This window comes from Hyperolius riggenbachi, chromosome 4 (assembly GCF_040937935.1).
Source record: "Hyperolius riggenbachi isolate aHypRig1 chromosome 4, aHypRig1.pri, whole genome shotgun sequence".
NCBI lineage: Eukaryota > Metazoa > Chordata > Amphibia > Anura > Hyperoliidae > Hyperolius > Hyperolius riggenbachi.
In genome coordinates, this window is record NC_090649.1 from 19,254,123 (window position 1) to 19,272,501 (window position 18,379).

Consider the following 18,379-nt stretch of genomic DNA (forward strand, 5'->3'; position numbering starts at 1 on the left):
TAAGAAAAACAAAGGTTCGATTACTGACCGGTAAAAAAAAAAAAAAAAAAAAAAAAAAAAAAAAAAAAAAAAAAATCGCTTCTCGGCCTTTTGGCAAAGATCAAATTGCTCTTTGCCAGAGGTGATCCCAGGTTCTCCTTGTGGGGGCCTGGGGTAACAAGAAGGGATGGCGTCCTCGAGTGGTGGCGGAGATGGTGGAGGAGAACCATACGTGAGGATGCTAAAGAATACCCTACGATTCCTGGTAGAGCCAGATAGAACGAAGGAGATGGGAGCAAAGATGTTTGTCGACCTGGTGCTGTGTCATGTGCTTGGAGTGGAGGAGACCGGGGACGTATTCGCGATCCAGGACTTCCCCAACAAAGGTATGTACGACATGACCTTCTATAGTGAAGATGCTGCTTTAAAGGTCTTGTCTGATTTCCAGAAATGCCAGCACGAATGTGTTAAGCTGTTTCAGAAAGTTTTCCCGCTGTTTAGTGAAAAGGCAAGAATAATAACTGTACACCTGTACAATCCGCATGTGGAGCCGGAGTTTGTGAGGGTATGGCTGAGGAAGTACTGCGAGGTGGTGGAATCCCCAGAGAGTGGTTAACCACAAGGGGTGGTACCGGAGCAAGCTGAGGTTCAGTGTGAGATTTAAGAAAAGTGGAATGGACCTTGTACACCCCCCTCCTGTGTTCTCTATCGCAGGGGAGAAGGGCTATATTACCTACCCTGGACAACCTACCTACTGCAGGAACTGTGGCCTGATCGGGCATGTAACAAGTGGATGTGACTTTGCTAAGCAATGCAGGAGGTGCAGGAAGCCTGCTCACACTGGAGCCTGCACTGTACCTAAGGTCTGTGATCTGTGTGGCATAGCTGGCCACCTTGCCAGAGACTGAGCAGATGAAGGGGCAGAGGGTCTATACCTATGCTGGCGTGGTGAGCTCTAGAGGGAGGCGCTGGGAGAGTAGGCCTACCGAAATGGAAGGTGACAGGGCGCAGGCTGCTCCCCAGTGTCCTCCTGTGAGTGAAGCTACTGCTAGTGCTGATGACCCGAAGCCGCGGCGCTTGAGAAAGCAGAGCGGGGCTGGAAGAGGAGCTGGAGCTGTGCCAGCAGCCGCTGGGGAGAGGAGTGCGTGTGTCTCTGCAGCTAATGATATGCACGCTGCTCAGTCTCCCCCTGCTGATGTGTCCGGCGCGAGTGCCGGGGAAAGTAACAATGTGTCTCCTCCTTAGGCTGTGTGGTCCCCCAGCAGCTCAAAGAATGTAACAACTTGCCAGCTCCCCCGGCTGAGTGTACGCCGCCAGATGCGGGCGGTGGAGGAGGCGGGGGCGTGGCCTAATCCCGGAGAAGAGCGCTGGAGAGCTGGCTGAGCCCTGTAGTCCCACGGACATGGATTGCTCCGTTGTGGGGGACGAGCAGAGCAAGGCTGGCTCTCTGCAGTCGGCAGACGCGGTGGTGGCAGCAAAGAGCCATATCCCTCTGCAGAGTGTCAGTGGAGGATCCTTCCTCCAGACCCGACATCACAAAGACCCAGATGTGTCCGATGCAACCTGTCTGGCTGCAGCTATTAGCAGCGCGGACGGAGAGTAACAGCAGCAGCAATAAGGCTATAGAAGGTCACGTCGTACAGGGGGAGGGGGAAGGCAGAAGACAGCCTAGTGATGTCACCCACAGAGCAGGACAGCTGGTGTGGGAAGAAGAGCCTAACGGCTCTGGTCTTTCAAAAGAATTTGGAGGGAAAGGAGATGAGTCCCACTGCTCTGAGTCGGATAGGGACAGCCTCCTAACGGTTGGTTCCCCAGTTGGCCTGGGGGAGGAGCTGGATCCGAACAGAGCAGAGGGGGACGACACTGATTGTCTGCCAGATGCCCAGCAGCTGTTTGAAGAACATGACACTGAAGGAGGTAGTGAGGAGTCTGAGGAGGACCCTTACCACAGTAAAAAGGCCAGGCTGGAAGATTCCTTTTCTGAAGATGACCTGCAGATGGACACTGACTCTCCGGTGGCGTCCCCCTGCGGGTTAGGGGAGCCAGTGCGGCAGGTTGGTTCCTGGCCGGACATGGGCGCCGGGTGCCAGTCAGTAGAGATGGAAGAGGAGGCGGATGGCTTCCCGAAAGCAAAAACAAAGAAAAAAAGCACTAAGACGAGAACCAGTGAAGGGGCCAGAGACCAGGTCACAGAAAAGAAAATAGGGATGGAGGGCACTGTTAGGTCTTTTCTCACTCTGTTGGTGATGGGTTTGTCCCTCTTGTCGGTAAATGTGAGGGGTATCGGCTCCTCATATCGCCGGGCTGCGGTCTTGCAGGACTTACAGAAATTCAAGACTCTGGCGAGTGGATGGCGGACGCGGGGCACTGCCATCTGGTCTCCAGCTTGCCAGAGTAAGAACGAGGGGGGTCGGTGTGATGTTCAATAATGCCGGTATATCCGTGAAGGAGTGTGAGGTGGTTATACCGGGGAGGTTATTGAAGGTGGAGTTTGAGTATCGGAACTCCCGGTACCGTCTGTTTAATGGTTACGCTCCTGCTGACAAGAAAGAGAGGGAAAATTTTTTAGAGACCTTAAGAATGTACCTTCCCGGCCACATTAACACCATAGTGGCCGGTGACTTTAATTGTTGTAGAGCGGTTGAGGATGGAGTGGGGTTAGCGGATCCTAAATTAGATGACTAGTGGGATCCTCAACCAGATAGGGATTATGCCCTGCAAGACGCAGCACTGGTGGCTGACAACGGGGATAAAGACTTTACTTATTTCTCTGATAAGGGCACAAGCAAGTCATGGATTGATTATTTCTTTCTCTCTAGGTATATGGTGGTGCATTCTATCTCGTATCACCCTAACACATTTTCTGATCACGTTTGCATTTTGTGTTCCCTAGGAGAGCAGGTGAGAGTGTTGTTTGGGAGGGGCGTCTGGAAGTTGAATGTGAGTCTGTTGGATGAGCCGGATTGCAAGGAGAAGTTTCAAGTGGTATGTAAGAAGTGGGTATGGAAACGGAAGTATTTTGAGGATGTTTTAGAATGGTGGGACTGGTTCAAAAGGAAAGTGGCTGATTTCTTTAAATGGTTTGCGCATAAAAAGAGTCGGGAACGGAAGGAGGAGGAGGAGAGATGGTGTGTAAGAATTCAGTATTTGTTGAAGCTGAAAGAGTGGGGACGAGAGGTGGAGGAGGAGTTAGAGGAGGCGAGAGAGCAGAAGCGAAAGTTGTTGGTGGAGAGGGGGAAAAGTGTTTTTTTTTGGCGAAAGTGAGAGAGTTAGAGGAAGGTGAGACATGTTCCCGTTTTTTTTTTCAAACAAGCCTGTACGGGGAAAGATGTGTGGCAGTCGGTGATGTCTGGGGAGAAAGAGGTAGTGGGGGATGACGTGGTGAAGGAGGTGCGGAAGTTTTATGTTGATCTGTATGGTAAGGATCTGGGAGCGTCTGAGCGGGAGATGGAGGAGTATTGTGGAGTGATTGGAGCACAAGTGAATTTGACTGAGGTGCAGCAATTGGAGGGAGCAATTTGCATGGAGGAGGTCTGGGCGACTGTAAGCACCATGCAGACTGGGAAGACCCCTGGAAAGGATGGCCTCCCAGTCGAATTTTACAAATGGGCCTGGTCGGAGATCGGAAGTTGCGTGGTAGAGGTGATCCAGGAGATATTTTCTTCTGGACGATTAGCGAACTCGATGAAGGAGGGAGTCATCACTTTTATCCACAAAAAAGGAGACAAGCGCGAGATCAGGAACTGGTGGCCAATTTCGCTATTGGATGTCGACTATAAGTTGGCGGCGAAGTTTGTCGCTGGTAGATTGAGGAGTGTGATATCAGGTCTAGTCGGTGAGAGTCAAACGTGCGGTGCCGTGTCGGCGAAGCTCAGATAACCTGGTGTTACTGAGGGACATGATTTATCATGCCAGAAACAACAACATGCCGATCATCGTCGAGGGGATAGATCTGGAGAAGGCGTTTGAAGAGAAAGGAGTGTGATACCCTGTCAAAGTGTTGGCGAGGATGGGCGTGCCGGGTGGACTATTGAGGGTCATCAAGAGCTTCTACCACGAAGCGTCGAGTCAGGTTCTGGTGAACGGACATCTGTCTGATAAGAAAAAGACACCGAGAGCCCAATATGGTGTAGTATGCTCAGGACAATAGTGAATAATGTAATGTGAGAAGGTTATACTCACAAACAAGGGTTCCCGCTGAGGCAACCACTGTGTATGCAGGTGAGGAGATTAGACCTGTCCTCACTCAGGGTTAAGAAGTCGCTCTCTGTAGATAGACGAAAGGTAGGGGTGGGTCCCCCTTCCACCAAGGGTGGACACTATAATGACTTTGATGAACAGAGGCGCCAGCAGAATAAAAACAATAATTAAAAGTTTTAAAATATGCTGGGGAGGCAGTGGTAGACTTACCTCCGAAAGCAGACTAGACTACTTGTCTGACAAACACTTTATTAGTACCCCAATAGATGCAACGCGTTTTGCAGGACCAAGCCCGCTTCATCAGGCAATAGAACAGGGGACAAAACAGTAGCTCAGTCTCAGGTAGCACGTATAGCGCCTCTGTCATCTGTCTGAGGCTTTTCCAGTCCTGTCTGGTGTCAGACAGGGGTGTCCGTTGTCGCCCTTGGCCTTCATCTGTGTGATGGAGCCTCTGTTGCTGCAGATTCAAAAGGATAAGGTGGTGAGAGGTTTTGTGGTGCCTGGGAGTGGTGGAAGTCAGGTGAAGTGTCTGGCGTATATGGACGATGTGTCATTGATTGGGAGTTCGCAAGTGGATGTGGACAGAATGAATTTGCATGTGAAGATTTTTTGTAGTGTGACTGGGATGGCTGTGAACTGGGGGAAGACCCAGTTGGCGTCTCTGGGTAAGAATGTGCCGGTGAAGGTGAGTGATGTGGAGGTGGGAGAGGAAGTGAAGGTGTTGGAAGTGGTGTTTGATGCGGCCTTGAAAGGAGAGAAGACGTTGGGAGGTGTGAAGGAAAGTGTGGAGAGAAAGTTGAATATGTGGAAGTTGCGAAAGTTGTCTTTTACAGGCAAGGTGTTGGCGGTGAAGGCAGTGATCCTCTCTTTGCTGCTATATTTTTGTATGATTTTTTCCCCCTGGCAAATGGTGGTTGCGAAAGGTGCAGAGGTTGTTTGTGTTTTTCTGGGGATCCAAAATGGAAAAGGTGGCACGGGTGACGGTACACATGAGTGTGGTTCTAGGTGGTTGGGATTTCCCTGATATTGATGGTTTTCTTTCTAGGCACTATCTGGTGAGTGTGCACAAGGTTCTGATGGCAGGAGGGAGTGCATCTGACTTGGTGAGGTATTTAGGGGGTTGGTTGTGGTTTAGGTTAGGGTGGATCCAGAAGGACATGAAAAGGCCAATGGCGTTTACTGTTGCTCCCTTCTACTTGAAAGTCAAACAAATGTGTGAAAAGCTGGGCATACAGGACTTGAGAAATTGTAATAAAAATGACCTGAAGAAACATACAAAAGGAAAAGAAATTGTTACGTATATTAAAGGAAAATCGTGTTCTCAGTCGGAGGAGGTGTGGAAGAGGATGGAGGTGAAAGGACTGTCAAATAGACAAAAAGATGTGTGGTTGATACTGTCTGGCGGATTGCCAACAAGACTTTTCTGTAAAGCTAGAGGGCTCTGTGGATCCGACAGGTGCCCTAGAGACAAGTGTGGTGGGATGGAGGATGTTGAACATGTGTTTTGGGAGTGTGGGTTTGCAAGGGGGGCGTTTGGTAGACTGAGGGATTTTGTGAGGATGGTGACGGGTTGTGAGGGCCTCACTGCATGGAAGGTGATGGGTGGAGTGGCACTTGGTGATAAGGAAAGGGAAAGGAAGGCATGGTTAGTGTTTGGGGTGTTGAAAAAGGTGCTGTGGGATGCCAGGAACATGGTGTTGTTTCAAAAGTTGGAGTGGAGCGAGGAGGATGTGATCAAATTGTTCCTGGCAAGGTTACCGTATTTTTCGGACTATAAGACGCTCCGGACTATAAGACGCACCCAAGTTTAGAGCATAGAAATCATGGAAAAAAAAAAATATACTAAACCTGGTGCGTCCATGGTCCAGGAGCATCTTGTATATGTTCTGCCCCAATTATTGTCCCCCTTGTGCCTTCCTTGTACATCTTGTGTCCTTATTTCCTCCTGTATCCCCCATATCCTCCTCTGTCCCTGCATACTCTGTCCTCCAGTGGCTTCTCTCATAAAATCACAGAAACTGCAAACTATTGCCATTAACTAATTAGCTCCTTTAGCAGCTCTTCAGCTGAGTCCTGTCTATAGCAGCAGATCGCAAAGAAATCAGCCTCTCAGCTGGCTGGCCATTAGGATGATCACATCCTAATATGGAGAGGAAGACAGTGCTACCAGGAAGGTGCCTTGCTGGAGAGATGCTGCTTTTCATTACCAATGCCAGCAGGTGGCTTCCAGCATTCTGTGTCCCTTCCACCTGTCTTTGGCCCCCTCGGGTATCACTGTCCCCCTGCCCATCATCCACTCTGGTGTACACTGTCCCCCCCAACCCCCCCTCTGGTGTCTGCTGTCCCCTGCCCATCATCCCCTGTGGTGTCTGCTGTCCCCCCCTCTGGTGTCTGCTGTCCCTGCCCATCATCCCCTCTGGGGTACACTGTTCCCCCTCTGGTGTCTGCTGCCCCCCTCTGGTGTCTGCTGTCCCCTGCTCATCATCCCCTGTGGTGTCTGCTGTCCCCCCCTCTGGTGTCTGCTGTCCCTGCCCATCATCCCCTCTGGGGTACACTGTTCCCCCTCTGGTGTCTGCTGCCCCCCTCTGGTGTCTGCTGTCCCCTGCTCATCATTCCCTCTGGGGTACACTATCCCCCCTTTGGTATCCCTGTCCCCTGCCCATCATCCCCTCTGGTGTACACTGTCCCCCACCCCCCTCTCTGGTATCGCTGTCCCCCATCCCCGTGACCCCTCTGGTGTCTGTCATCCCCTCTGGTGTATACTGTCCCCCCCCCCTCTGGTATCGATGTCCCCATCCTCGTGACCCCTCTGCTGTCCTCTGTCCCTTTAAAATAGATAACGAGAGCGCTGCAGATTACTAGCAAGTACCGGTATTTTATATACACACCGAGGGAAGGGGCCACACATCTTCACATATCCCTCCTCCACTCCGGTGTCCTTTGCCCCCCGACAGAAAACGCTGAAGGTTACCGGCATGTTTTTTCAGAACACGGGAAGGAGCCACACAGCTTCAGAACGCAATGCCCAATCAGGCAGGGGGCGCTGCGCGAGCCGGCCAATCACAGACTTCCCGATAGTCTCGAGGGCGGGACAAGGGCTCTATCAGCCGGGCTGGTGATTGGGAGGAAGCAGTGAGAAGAGAGTGCTGTGATTGGCCGGCTCGCACAGCGCCCCCTGCCTGATTGGGTATTGCGTTCCGATGCTGTGTGGCTCCTTCCCGTGTTCTGAAAAAACTTGCCGGTAACCTGCAGCGTTCTCTATCGGGGGGCAAAGGACACCGGCATGGAGGAGGGATATGTGAAGATGTGTGGCCCCTTCCCTCGGTGTGTATATACCGGTACTCGCTAGTAATCTGCAGCGCTCTCGTTATCTATTTTAAAGGGACAGAGGACATCAAAGGGGTCACGGGGATGGGGACAGCGATACCAGAGGGGGGGGGGGGCAGTGTACACCAGAGGGGATAACAGCAGACACCAGAGGGGTCAAGGGGAAGGACAGTGGCAGTCACAAAATTTAGTATTCGGACTATAAGACGCACCAACTTTTCCCCCCCACCTTTGGGGGAGAAAAAGTGCGTCTTATAGTCCGAAAAATACGGTATATACTATTTTCTTGTGGGATTCGAAAAGAGATGGTGAAGATAAAGCTAAGGAGAGGTGGTTGCAGGAAAAATGGAATCTGATGGTGTGAGACAAGTTTATTATTTTTGAAATAAAAAATGATACGAGCCGAATGAGGATTTTAAAACTAATGGTCAGATGGATGACATGAAAATGGAGTCCAAGTGATGGCTGAGTTTTTATGGTTTTTATTCTGAGGCTAAAATCGCTTCTCGGCCTTTTGACTAAGATCTATAATTTATATTTGTGGTTTCTTGGTTGGAAGGTGAACCTGGGTCCTCCTAGTGGGGGCCTAGGGGAAACGAGGAGAGGATGGCTTCCTCAGCAGGTGATGGAGGAGGAACGCGGCGATTAAAAACCACGTTACAATTCCTGGTCAAGCCAGAACATAAAAACTTGGTACCAACCCAAAAATTTGTGGACGTGGTGTTGTGCGAAGCTCTGAAGATCAACAGGAGGAATGGGGTCTTTGCCATACAGGATTTCCCGGTGCAGGGTATGTATGATGTGACCTTTTACAGTGAGGATGATGCAGTAAGAGTATTGGAGGAATGCAGAACCAGCAAGGAGGAATGGGCAACAATGTTTTCTTATGTGAAACCGCTGTTTATGGAAAAGGAAAGGATGACATATGCTCATTTGTATAACCCATATGTTGAGCCACATGTTGTGAAATGCTATCTGGAGAGATATCTGGAGTATGTGGGCCGCCCAGAGAAAATCCTGAATCACCTGGGCTGGTACCGGAGCAAATTAAAATTTGAAGTAAGGTTTAAGAGGAGTGAAGGTAGTGGAGGCCTGGTGCACCCCCCACCTGTTTTTTATATTGGTGGGGAAAGGGGTTATATCACCTACCCGGGCCAGCCAATTGTGTGCAGGAACTGTGGGGATAACGGGCATGTGGATATGCATTGCAGTAAGGAGAAGTTGTGCAGGCAGTGTTACCTGCCAGCTCACCCCGGGAAGCGCTGTACAGCACCCAGTAGATGTGACCTGTGCGGCTCTGATAAGCATCTGGAAAAAGACTGAGAAGATGAAGAATACCCGTATGCACACGCTGCTGGCTTTGGGGGGTATCGTGGCAGGGTCAGGAGACTTCCCTCTGGTGTGACCGGGGAGGAGAGGTCCTTCTGGAAGGAGCTTGGTAGAGATACGGTGCTGGAGTCTGGTGCGGGTCAGGCTGAGGCCGCCCCTGTCCCTCCCCGTCCCTCTGATAATACTGCCATGCAGGGGAGTGCTGCTGCTGCTGATCCGCTGCCCCAGCGTGTCCCCCCACCGAAGAGACAGCGTGCTGGCTCACTACCTAACCTCCCTGACGCTGCTGGGGCTGCAGATGTTGTGAATAGTGAGCCCGCTGAAGAGTGTCACACCTGCTGACGTGGCAGCTTCTAACGCTGCGGGGAAGACTGCTGACGTGGCAGCTGTTGCTGAGCCTGAAGAGGCTGCTGCCACGTCTGCGAGGAGTGAGCAGCCTGTGGCTGGAGAGGTGCCCGAGTCTCCCTCCGGTGTGTCTGGCTCCAGCGCTAATGCTGGATGTGATCTGCCGGCACCAGAGAGCTCCCTGCGTGGTCCCAGATGTTCCTGCAGAGACGCAGGAGAAGAGCGCAGCGACCCTCCCCGGGGAGAATGTGCAGCATCAGCCAGCTGCTGAAGAGCGGGGAGGAGGGAGCGCAGAGACAGTAGCCGGAGAGGAAGCTGTAGGTGGGTCTGCTGGGACCGATAGTCCCACAGACTCCCAGCTGCTCGCAGCGCTGCCTGAACCAAGCACAACTGACACACAGATACTGCAGGGGCTCGCTGGGACATGTAGTCCCTCTGATACACAGCTGGTGGAGGGGATGGCTGGGAGCAGTGGTGCCACAAAGAGCAGTGAGCCGGCCAATGGCTCGGAAGACTCTAGCCCCGCCCCTAAAATTAAAAATGCACCAGAGGTGCAGAACGTGAGAGTGCCCATAATAAAAGTTACAAAGCTGCCACCAGACACTGGAATAATTAAAAAAGGTCACATCACACCCTGCGCCGGGGCAGCCCTGAAGATCCGCACAGAGAAGCAGAGAAAAATACTACTGGCCCCAGGGGTTCAAATTTTGGAGGGAAGGTGGAGGAGGATGATAGCCCCGCCTCCTCAGACTCAGAAGCCAGTATCCTACTTACGGTTGCTACAAGGTTACGAAAACAGGTGTAATGGAGGGCACTTTGATGGTTTTTCACCCTTTTTGGCTTTTGGTGATGGGCTTGTCTCTCTTGTCAGTTAATGTGAGGGGCATTGGCTCCCCATATCACCGAGCTGCAGTTTTGCAGGACCTGGAGAATTTTAAAGTTGACATTTTTTGTTTGCAGGAGTGTGCGTTGGCAGTGGTGCCTGGCTCTGGCGAGTGGATGCGGGGCAATGCCATCTGGTCTCCAGCTTGCCAGAGCAAGAATGAGGGGGTCGGGATATTGTTCAATAATGCAGGTATATCCATGAAGGAGTGGGAGGTTGTTATACCAGGGAGGTTATTGAAGGTGGAGTTCGACCACAGGGACTCCCGGTACCGTTTGTTCAATGGCTACGCTCCTGCGGACAAAAAAGAGAGGGAACATTTTTTAGAAGTTTTGCGAGTGCGTCTCCCTGGCCGTATCAATACCATTGTGGCCGGGGACTTTAATTGTATCAGAGCGGTTGAGGATAGAGTGGGGTTAGCTAATTCTAAATTGGATGTGACTAGTGGGATCCTCAACCAGATTGTTAGGGATTATGGCCTGCAGGATGCGGCATTGGTGGCTGACAATAGAGACAAGGACTTTACGTTCTTCTCAGACAAAGGCACTATAAAATCACGTATTGACTTTTTTCTTTCCAGGTATCTTGTGGTTAGCTCTGTCTCTTATCACCCTAACACGTTTTCAGATCACGTGTCCATTTTGTGTACCCTGGGGGAGCAGGCGAGGGTGACGTTTGGCAGAGGTGTGTGGAAGTTGAATGTGAGCTTGTTGGATGAACCGGAGTGTGAGGAGAGGTTTCGAATGGAGTGCGCAAGGTGGATGTGGAGGAGAAAGTTTTTTGCCAGTGTGCTAGAATGGTGGGATTGGTTCAAAAGGAAGGTGGCTGTTTTTTTTCAAAGGATTTGCGTATGAGAAGAGTCAGGAACGCAAGGAGGAGGAAGAAAGGTGCTGTGCAAGGATCCAGTATTTGTTGAAGTTGAGAGAATGGGGTGAGGAAGTGGAGCAGGAGTTGCAGGAAGCGAGAGAGCAGAAGAAGCGATTGTTGATAGAGAGGGGGAAAAAAGTGATTTTTTGGCGAAAGTGCGTGACATGGAGGAGGGAGAGTCGTGTTCCCGGTTCTTTTTCAAACGTGCCTGTACGGGAAAAGGGACAGTGCAGTCAGTGATGTCTGGTGACAGAGAGGTGGTGGGTGATGAGGTGGTGAGTGAGGTAAGAAAGTTTTATGCTGATTTGTATGGAGCGGTTCGGGGAGTGTCTGAAGAGGAAATGGATGAGTATTGTGAGGCGTTGGATGAGAGTTTGTCTGAAGCGGATGGGCAGCAATTGGAGGGCGCAGTTCGCATGGAGGTCTGGGCGACAGTGAGTGCCATGCAGACTGGGAAGACCCCTGGAAAGGATGGTCTTCCGGTCGAATTTTACAGATGGGCCTGGCCAACGATCGGAGAGTGCGTGGTAGAAGTGATCCAGGAGATTTTTTCTTCTGGACATTTAGCGAAGACGATGAGAGAAGGCGTCATTACCTTGATCCATAAGAAGGGGGAAAGGCGTGACATCAGGAACTGGCGGCCAATTTCGCTATTGAATGTCGACTTTAAGTTGGCGGCGAAGTTGGTCGCTGGTAGATTGAGTGTGATATCCTGTGTGGTCGGAGAGAGCCAATGTGTGCGGTTCCGGGTCGGCGAAGCTCAGACAACCTTGTGTTGCTGAGGGATATGATCTTTCACGCCAAAAACGACAACATGCCGATCATCGTCGAGGGGATTGATTTGGAGAAGGCGTTTGACAGGGTATCACACTCCTTTCTCTTCAGGGTAATGGCGAGAATGGGCGTGCCGGGTGGACTTCTGAGAGTCATCAAGAGCTTCCATCATGAAGCGTCGAGCCAGATATTGGTGAACGGGCACCTGTCCGAGGCTTTTCCGGTTCTGTCTGGTGTCACACAGGGGTGTCCGTTGTCGCCCATGGCCTTTGTGTGATGGAGCCTCTGTTGGTGCATATTTCGAAAGATAAAATGGTGAAAGGTTTTGTGGTGCCTGGGAGTGGTGGAAGTCAGGTGAAGTGTTTGGCTTACATGGACGATGTATCTTTGATTGGGAGTTCGCAAGCGGATATTGACAGAATGAATTTGCATGTGAAGGTGTTTTGTGGTGTTGCAGGGATGGCTGTGAACTGGGAGAAGACTCAGTTGACTTCCCTGGGTAAGAGAGTGCCAGTGAATGTGAAGAATGTGGAGGTGAGGGAGGAAGTGAAGGTGTTGGGTGTGATTTTTGATTCAGAATTGAAAGGTGAGAGGACGCTGGTGGGAGTGCAGGAGAGTATGGAGAGAAAGTTGAATATGTGGCGGTTACGGAAGTTGACATTTACAGGCAAAGTGGTGGTTGTGAAGGCAGTAATTTTGCCTTTACTGTTGTATTTTTGTATGATTTTTACCCCTAGCAAAAGGTGGTTGCAAAAGGTGCAGAGAATGTTTGTATTCTTCTGGGGTTCCAAAATGGAGAAGGTGGCACGGGTGACGGTTCACAAGAGTGTGGTGTTAGGTGGTTGGGATTTCCCTGAGATAGATGAGTTTCTCTCTTTGCACTACCTGGTGAGTGTGCACAGTCTTGAGTGCAGGAGGAAGGGTGGCAGATTTGGTGAGATATTTAGGTGGGTGGGTATTCACGAGAATAGGGTGGATCACTAAGGACCTGAGGAGACCGGTCTCCTTTTCTGCTGCCCCTTTTTATGAAAAGGTGATGGACATTTATAAAAAAAAAAATGGAACTAAAATCAGCAGGGATGCAAGGATGTGACAAACCTTTTCTGAAGTAACATACATAAAGGGGATGACAAGCGCCCAATCAGAAGCAGCCTGGAAAAGATTCGAGCTAAAGGGGCTAACAGGCAAAAAGATGTTACCTGGCTAGCCTGGACCGCTGGCTTGCCAACAAGGGCTTTCTGTAAATATCGTGGACTGTGTGCAACGGAAAAGTGTCCGAGAGAAAGGTGTGGTGGAGTGGAAGATGTGAATCATGTTTTTTGGGACTTTTTTTTTTAAAAAAGGTGTGTGCTAGGTTGAGGGGCATGTTTTGGCTGGTGGTGGGCTGTATTGGGCTCACAGGTGCGAAGGTGTTGGTTGGTTTGTCACTGGGGGACAAGGAGAGAGATAGGAGAGGGTGGGTGGTGTGCGCAATCCTGAAAGAAGTGCTGTGGGATGCAAGAAACATTTTGATTTTTCAGAAAAAGGACATTGAAATAGAAGATGTTAAAAAATGGTTTTTGGCAAGGCTTTATGTGGTGTTTTTGTTTGACAAAAAGAGGTGGGGTGAAGGGAAAGCACAGAAAATTTGGAAGCAGGACAAATGGAACACAGTGGTTTGAACAGATTTTATATTAAATGCCGAATGATGATTTTAAGTCATATATAGTCTGATGGAGGACATGTAAATGGATTCCGTGTGACGAGTGGTTTTATGTGATTTTATTCTGAGGCAAAAATAAATAAATAAAATCGCTTCTCGGCCTTTTGGCTAAGATCAAGTGCAGTATCTGTTCTTGAGGTTTTTGGGGGGACCTGGAGGGATGGCACTGTGGCAGGGTGTCCCTTCTTGTCATAACTCCCCAGAGGCTGATTGAATGGATCTATACCATGGTCGAAGCTGGAAGGCTGAGGGCTTTGCTTAGGCGTACTGCCCCTGGAAGTGGCGCTCCAGGTGCACCTGAAAAAACCTGGGATGTGGCAGATCCCAGGCGGAAGTAGGGTGCTTTAGTCTGCACTGCCCATATGCATAGCCGACTAACGCAGCTCCCCGGCCTTTTGGCTGGGGAGAGTGTGGAATTTTTATCACTCCGGCCGCAAGGTCGGGGCCAGCTTGCTGGCACCGGGGACTTGTCCCCTGGGGACTTCGGTTCCCACCCCGGCTCCATCTCGGGGGAGCCACCCGGACCATGTGCACACGGTTGCCACATGGCCAGGCCCTTTGGGTAACCACTGGGCACAGTCGGGGTCCTCCAATCCTTCGGGTGTCGGAGGACCCAAGAAACCCCCTGCGCCAAAGGGAAAGGGCGAAGGTTCCCTTCAGGGAACAACCGGAAAGGCCCTGCTGTTTTGTGGGGCCTGGGGCTACTCATGCACGTTTTGTGGGGGTGCTTTAGGGCACTCACGCTTTTTCCATGCATGGGGCTAATAGCCTTGCTTACCCGGGACTCCTGTTGCATGCAACAGGAGCAAAGAAAGAAAAAAAAAAAGTCTGTTCTTATCAGAGCTGCAGCTTGGGCCCACAGTTCCCCTGGCGAAAGAGCTAAATGTCCTTTTAAGGGCACATCCAAGGTGGAAAGGGCGGAAGACTCCGAGATCGCCGAGGAAGACGTCGGAGTGAGGACGCCGAGACCAAGCTGAACCCCTGCAAACTCCTAGCAGAGGATCTTCAAAGCTTCGAGCAAGTTGGGGAGCAGCAGTCCCGACGAGACCTCTACGACCTCAACATCGGCAGACCTCCGGAGACTCGCCCACGAAGACGAGAAGTAAAGATGGCAAAGAAGAGGATGCCACAGAAGAAGGGAGAAACCAAGGAGGCTCCCGGAACAGGATTGTCGGCCGGACCTCGGGAGGAAGTGGCCGCCTCGACCTCCGCCACCCCGGCGGAGGCAGCCCCGCGGCCTCGGGCCGGGCAGAACCCCTCAGGGGCGCCTGCTCTGGAGCCCTGGATGAGGACAACGGTGGCGCTGAAGCTGAGGAAGGTGGATGGCCGAGTGCCGGACATGACCCCTGAAGTGTTCGGCAAGAAGATGGTCCTCGACCAGGGGTTCTCCAAGGCGGAGACCCTGTCGATCCAGAACTTCATGGAGGGGATCTTTTACATCACCTTCATCTCGATGCAGGTCTGTAGGAGGTATTGGGAGGCCTTCTCCACAGCAGGCCCAGACTCGCCCTTCAAGAAGTTCGACGGAAACTCCCCAATCCAGAGGGAGGAGAGACGAATCATGGTTGCGATGAGGAACCCCACATACCAGCAGCGGACATCGCCACCTACCTGAGACGCTTCTGCCAGGTACTGAAGGGTCCCACCCAGATCCTCGACTCCAACGGATTCTGGTCGGGTAGGTGGAGCGTCATCTGCAGGCTGCGGAAGGACTCCAGCAAGCCAGGCGGCTTTCAGCACCTGAGCCCAAACTTCAACCTGGGGAACTCAACGGGCATCATCCGCTACGAGGACATCCCCCAGACCTGTATGAAGTGCGGAAAGCTGGGCCACATCGCAAGAAACTGCAAAGAGCATGCCTGCAGGACCTGCCAGGTGACTGGCCATGAGGCGAAGGACTGCCCCCGAGTGCGGTGCTGCAACCTCTGTGGACTACCAGGCAACCTGTACACAGCCTGCCTGCAGCGTGCCAAGAGCTACGCCGGAAGGGTTGCCATGGGCGCTGTGAAACCGTCACAGCCAGCCGCAAGACCACCACCCCAAAAGGCAGCCCCGAAGGAGAAAGAAGGATAAAGGAAAAGGGAAGGCACAGGAGGGTAAGAAACCGCCACCCCCTGACCCTTCCCACACCCCCGCACTCAACCCCTTCCTCCCCAACCCTTCCCATCCTACCCCTCCCAGCCCAGACCCCTACCCCAATCCCTGTGGTCACCCAAACCCCACTCACCCAGACCACACCCGATCGGGGGGATCGGGTGTGGTCTGGGTGAGTGGGGTTTGGGTGAGTGGGGTTTGGGTGACCCCCCAACCCTCCACCTCCCCTCCAGGAGGCTTCTCCCCTTGTCTCTCCCGCAGAGATCATCACCAAGGGAAAAGGAAACAAGCGGAAGACTCATCACCCCCTGTAGATGTGGCCAAGAAGAAGGCCATTGAACTGGAGACAGATGGGGAAACCAAAGAGGCCATAGCAGTCGATGGAGAGGATGTGCTCGAGGAGCTCAACCAGTACATCGACGACTACAGGAATGCTACAGCCGAAGGTATCATCGATGAGATCTTGGATTTCTCGCCTACCAACGGCTCGGCATCAGAGAGGGATCCACCCGTCGGGACAGGTAACTAAGGGACCCCGTCCGCCTACCTAATGGTATCTCTCTCTTTCCCCAAATGTTTTACATGGTGGCAGGAATTAAATATTTTTTCCATCAATGTGAGAAGTATTTAAGGACAAGTTGAGGAGACAGACGACCCTGAGCTTCCTGTCTGGGCTGCAAGGTAATGTATTCTTCCTTCAGGAATGTGCATTGCCCCCTGCTGGCACATACAGGCACCTCTCCTCCGAGTGGACTCACTGCCCTTCATTCTGGTCAGGGGGTGGCGACTGCAGATCCTCGGGGGTCGCCGTTCTGATTATGGGAAGGCAGTTCACGGTTGACACTGTGCAGGAGCTCGTCTGTGGCCGACTTCTGGTCATAGACGGCTCATGGGCAGGAGAGCCGATTAGGCTCATCAACGTGTACGCCTCCCCTGGGAAGAACGAGCGGCTGGAACTTTTCCAGACCCTGAGGCCTCATCTCGCCACCTCCAGGGCGGTAGTGTTGGCCAGCGACTTCAATTGCCCGGTGGAAGAGGAGGCCGCAGCTCTGGCTCAGCAGCCAAGCTGGACATTACATCCCGGCAGCTTAGGAAGATGGTGATGGAGGCCTCTCTGAGAGACGCGGTGGGCAGCATCGGTCCGAGGGCTGTGAATTATTCATGGTCCCGTCCAGATGGCTCAGTGCGCTCAAGGATTGACTTCGTCTTCACCTCCCAGGCAGTGAGGCATAGCAACCACTCAATGGTCCCCTGTTTCTTCTCTGACCACAGAGCGGTGAACTTACAGGCAGACTTGGGTGACTGGTTCCCTCCCGGCCCAGGCTCCTGGAAGCTGAACTGCACTCTGCTGGAAAACGAGCAGATTATGGGGGAGCTGAGAGAGGCCTATGCCTCCTGGTGGGATGAAAAGGACAGTTTTGACAACGTGGGACAATGGTGGGAGTTCACCAAGCTGAGGTTCCGCTATTTCTTCCAGGAGAAGCGCCGACAACAGGAAGGTGAGCGTAGGAAGGAACTCAGAAGGCTGCAGGACCTCTTCATTGTGGTTAAGATGTTAGGCAAGAGCTGGAGGAAACCAAGAAATGCCTGAAAAGACATTTCGAGGAGGAATCCAGGCCTATCGTCTTCCGTTCCCAAGGTGGAGAATCTGGAGAAAGGTGAGAAATGTAACTCATTTTTTATCAGGAAACTTCTCTCAGGCCCCACACCCCTGGTCGAGCTGCGACACGAGTCCGGGGCTTTGAAGAAGGTGACCACTTTCATCACAGCCTCCTTCCCCGACTATTACTCCAGCCTTTACTCCCCGAAAACCACGGACAGCGAGGCTACCGAGAGATTCCTGTCGGGAATCACTAGAACGGTAGATGAGGAAGGTAAGTCTTCAGTCAACGCACCCCTGACATTGGAAGAGCTTCACTCCACAGCCAGATCTTTCAGCTCAGGTAAGACCCCAGGCAGCGACGGCCTCCCCGCAGAGTTCTATGTGGCAATGTGGGACCTGGTAGGCCCGGACCTGTTGGAGCTATACGAAGAGATGGCGGCAGAAGGAAAGTTAACCCCTTCTCTCAGGGAAGGAATGGTCACGATCCTGTATAAGCAGAAGGGAGAGAGGTGTGACCTCAAAAATTGGAGGCCCATCTCCTGCCTTAATGTGGACTACAAGATCCTGACCAAGGTGCTGGCCAACCGGCTAAAGAGGGTCATCGGTCAGATCATCAACCCGGACCAGACTTGCAGAATCCCCGGCCGCAGGATCCATTACATCAAAGACCGCAACGTCCGTGCGGCCCTGGTGAGTATTGACCAGGAGAAGGCGTTCGACTGGGTATCCCACGAGTTTCCTCCGCAAGGTGCTCAACAGGTTTGGTTTGGGAGAAATGTTCTGTTCCTATGTTAACCTTCTTTACACAGGTATCGAGAGTACGGTGCTGGTGAACAGCTGGAAGACTGACCCATTTCCGGTTCTCTCCGGGGTCAGACAAGGCTGCTCTGTCCCTTTTTGTTTGTTGTATAGAGCTCTTTGCCGAATGCATCAGACGGGAACCCAGAGATCAGAGGGATCACCGCACCAGGTCCAGAGAGAACAGTGGTCAAAAAGAAGAGGGGAGAGAGGACAGCCCTGCCTGACCCCCGAGAGGATCGGGAAAGCTTCCGTCTTCCAGCCGTTCACCAGCACCGTGGAATGGATTCCTGCGTACAAAAGGTTAACATATTTGCAGAACATTTCTCCGATACCAAACCTGTTGAGTGCCTTGCAGAGGACCATGGCAGTCGATATTGTACACAATATCTTCAATGTCCAGGTAATGGATATTTATGCTTTCCAAGATTTTTTTCTATGTGGTTTAGTTTTGTTTGGAGGAAAAAGTGTCTGGAGG

The 18,379-nt window shown here is 51.9% G+C and overlaps 1 pseudogene; it reads left to right on the forward strand.

The window, feature by feature from the left end:
- The first annotated feature begins 13,494 nt into the window (after positions 1-13,494).
- On the forward strand, positions 13,495-13,607 carry LOC137505831 (U2 spliceosomal RNA; annotated as a pseudogene).
- Positions 13,608-18,379: the final 4,772 nt, after the last annotated feature.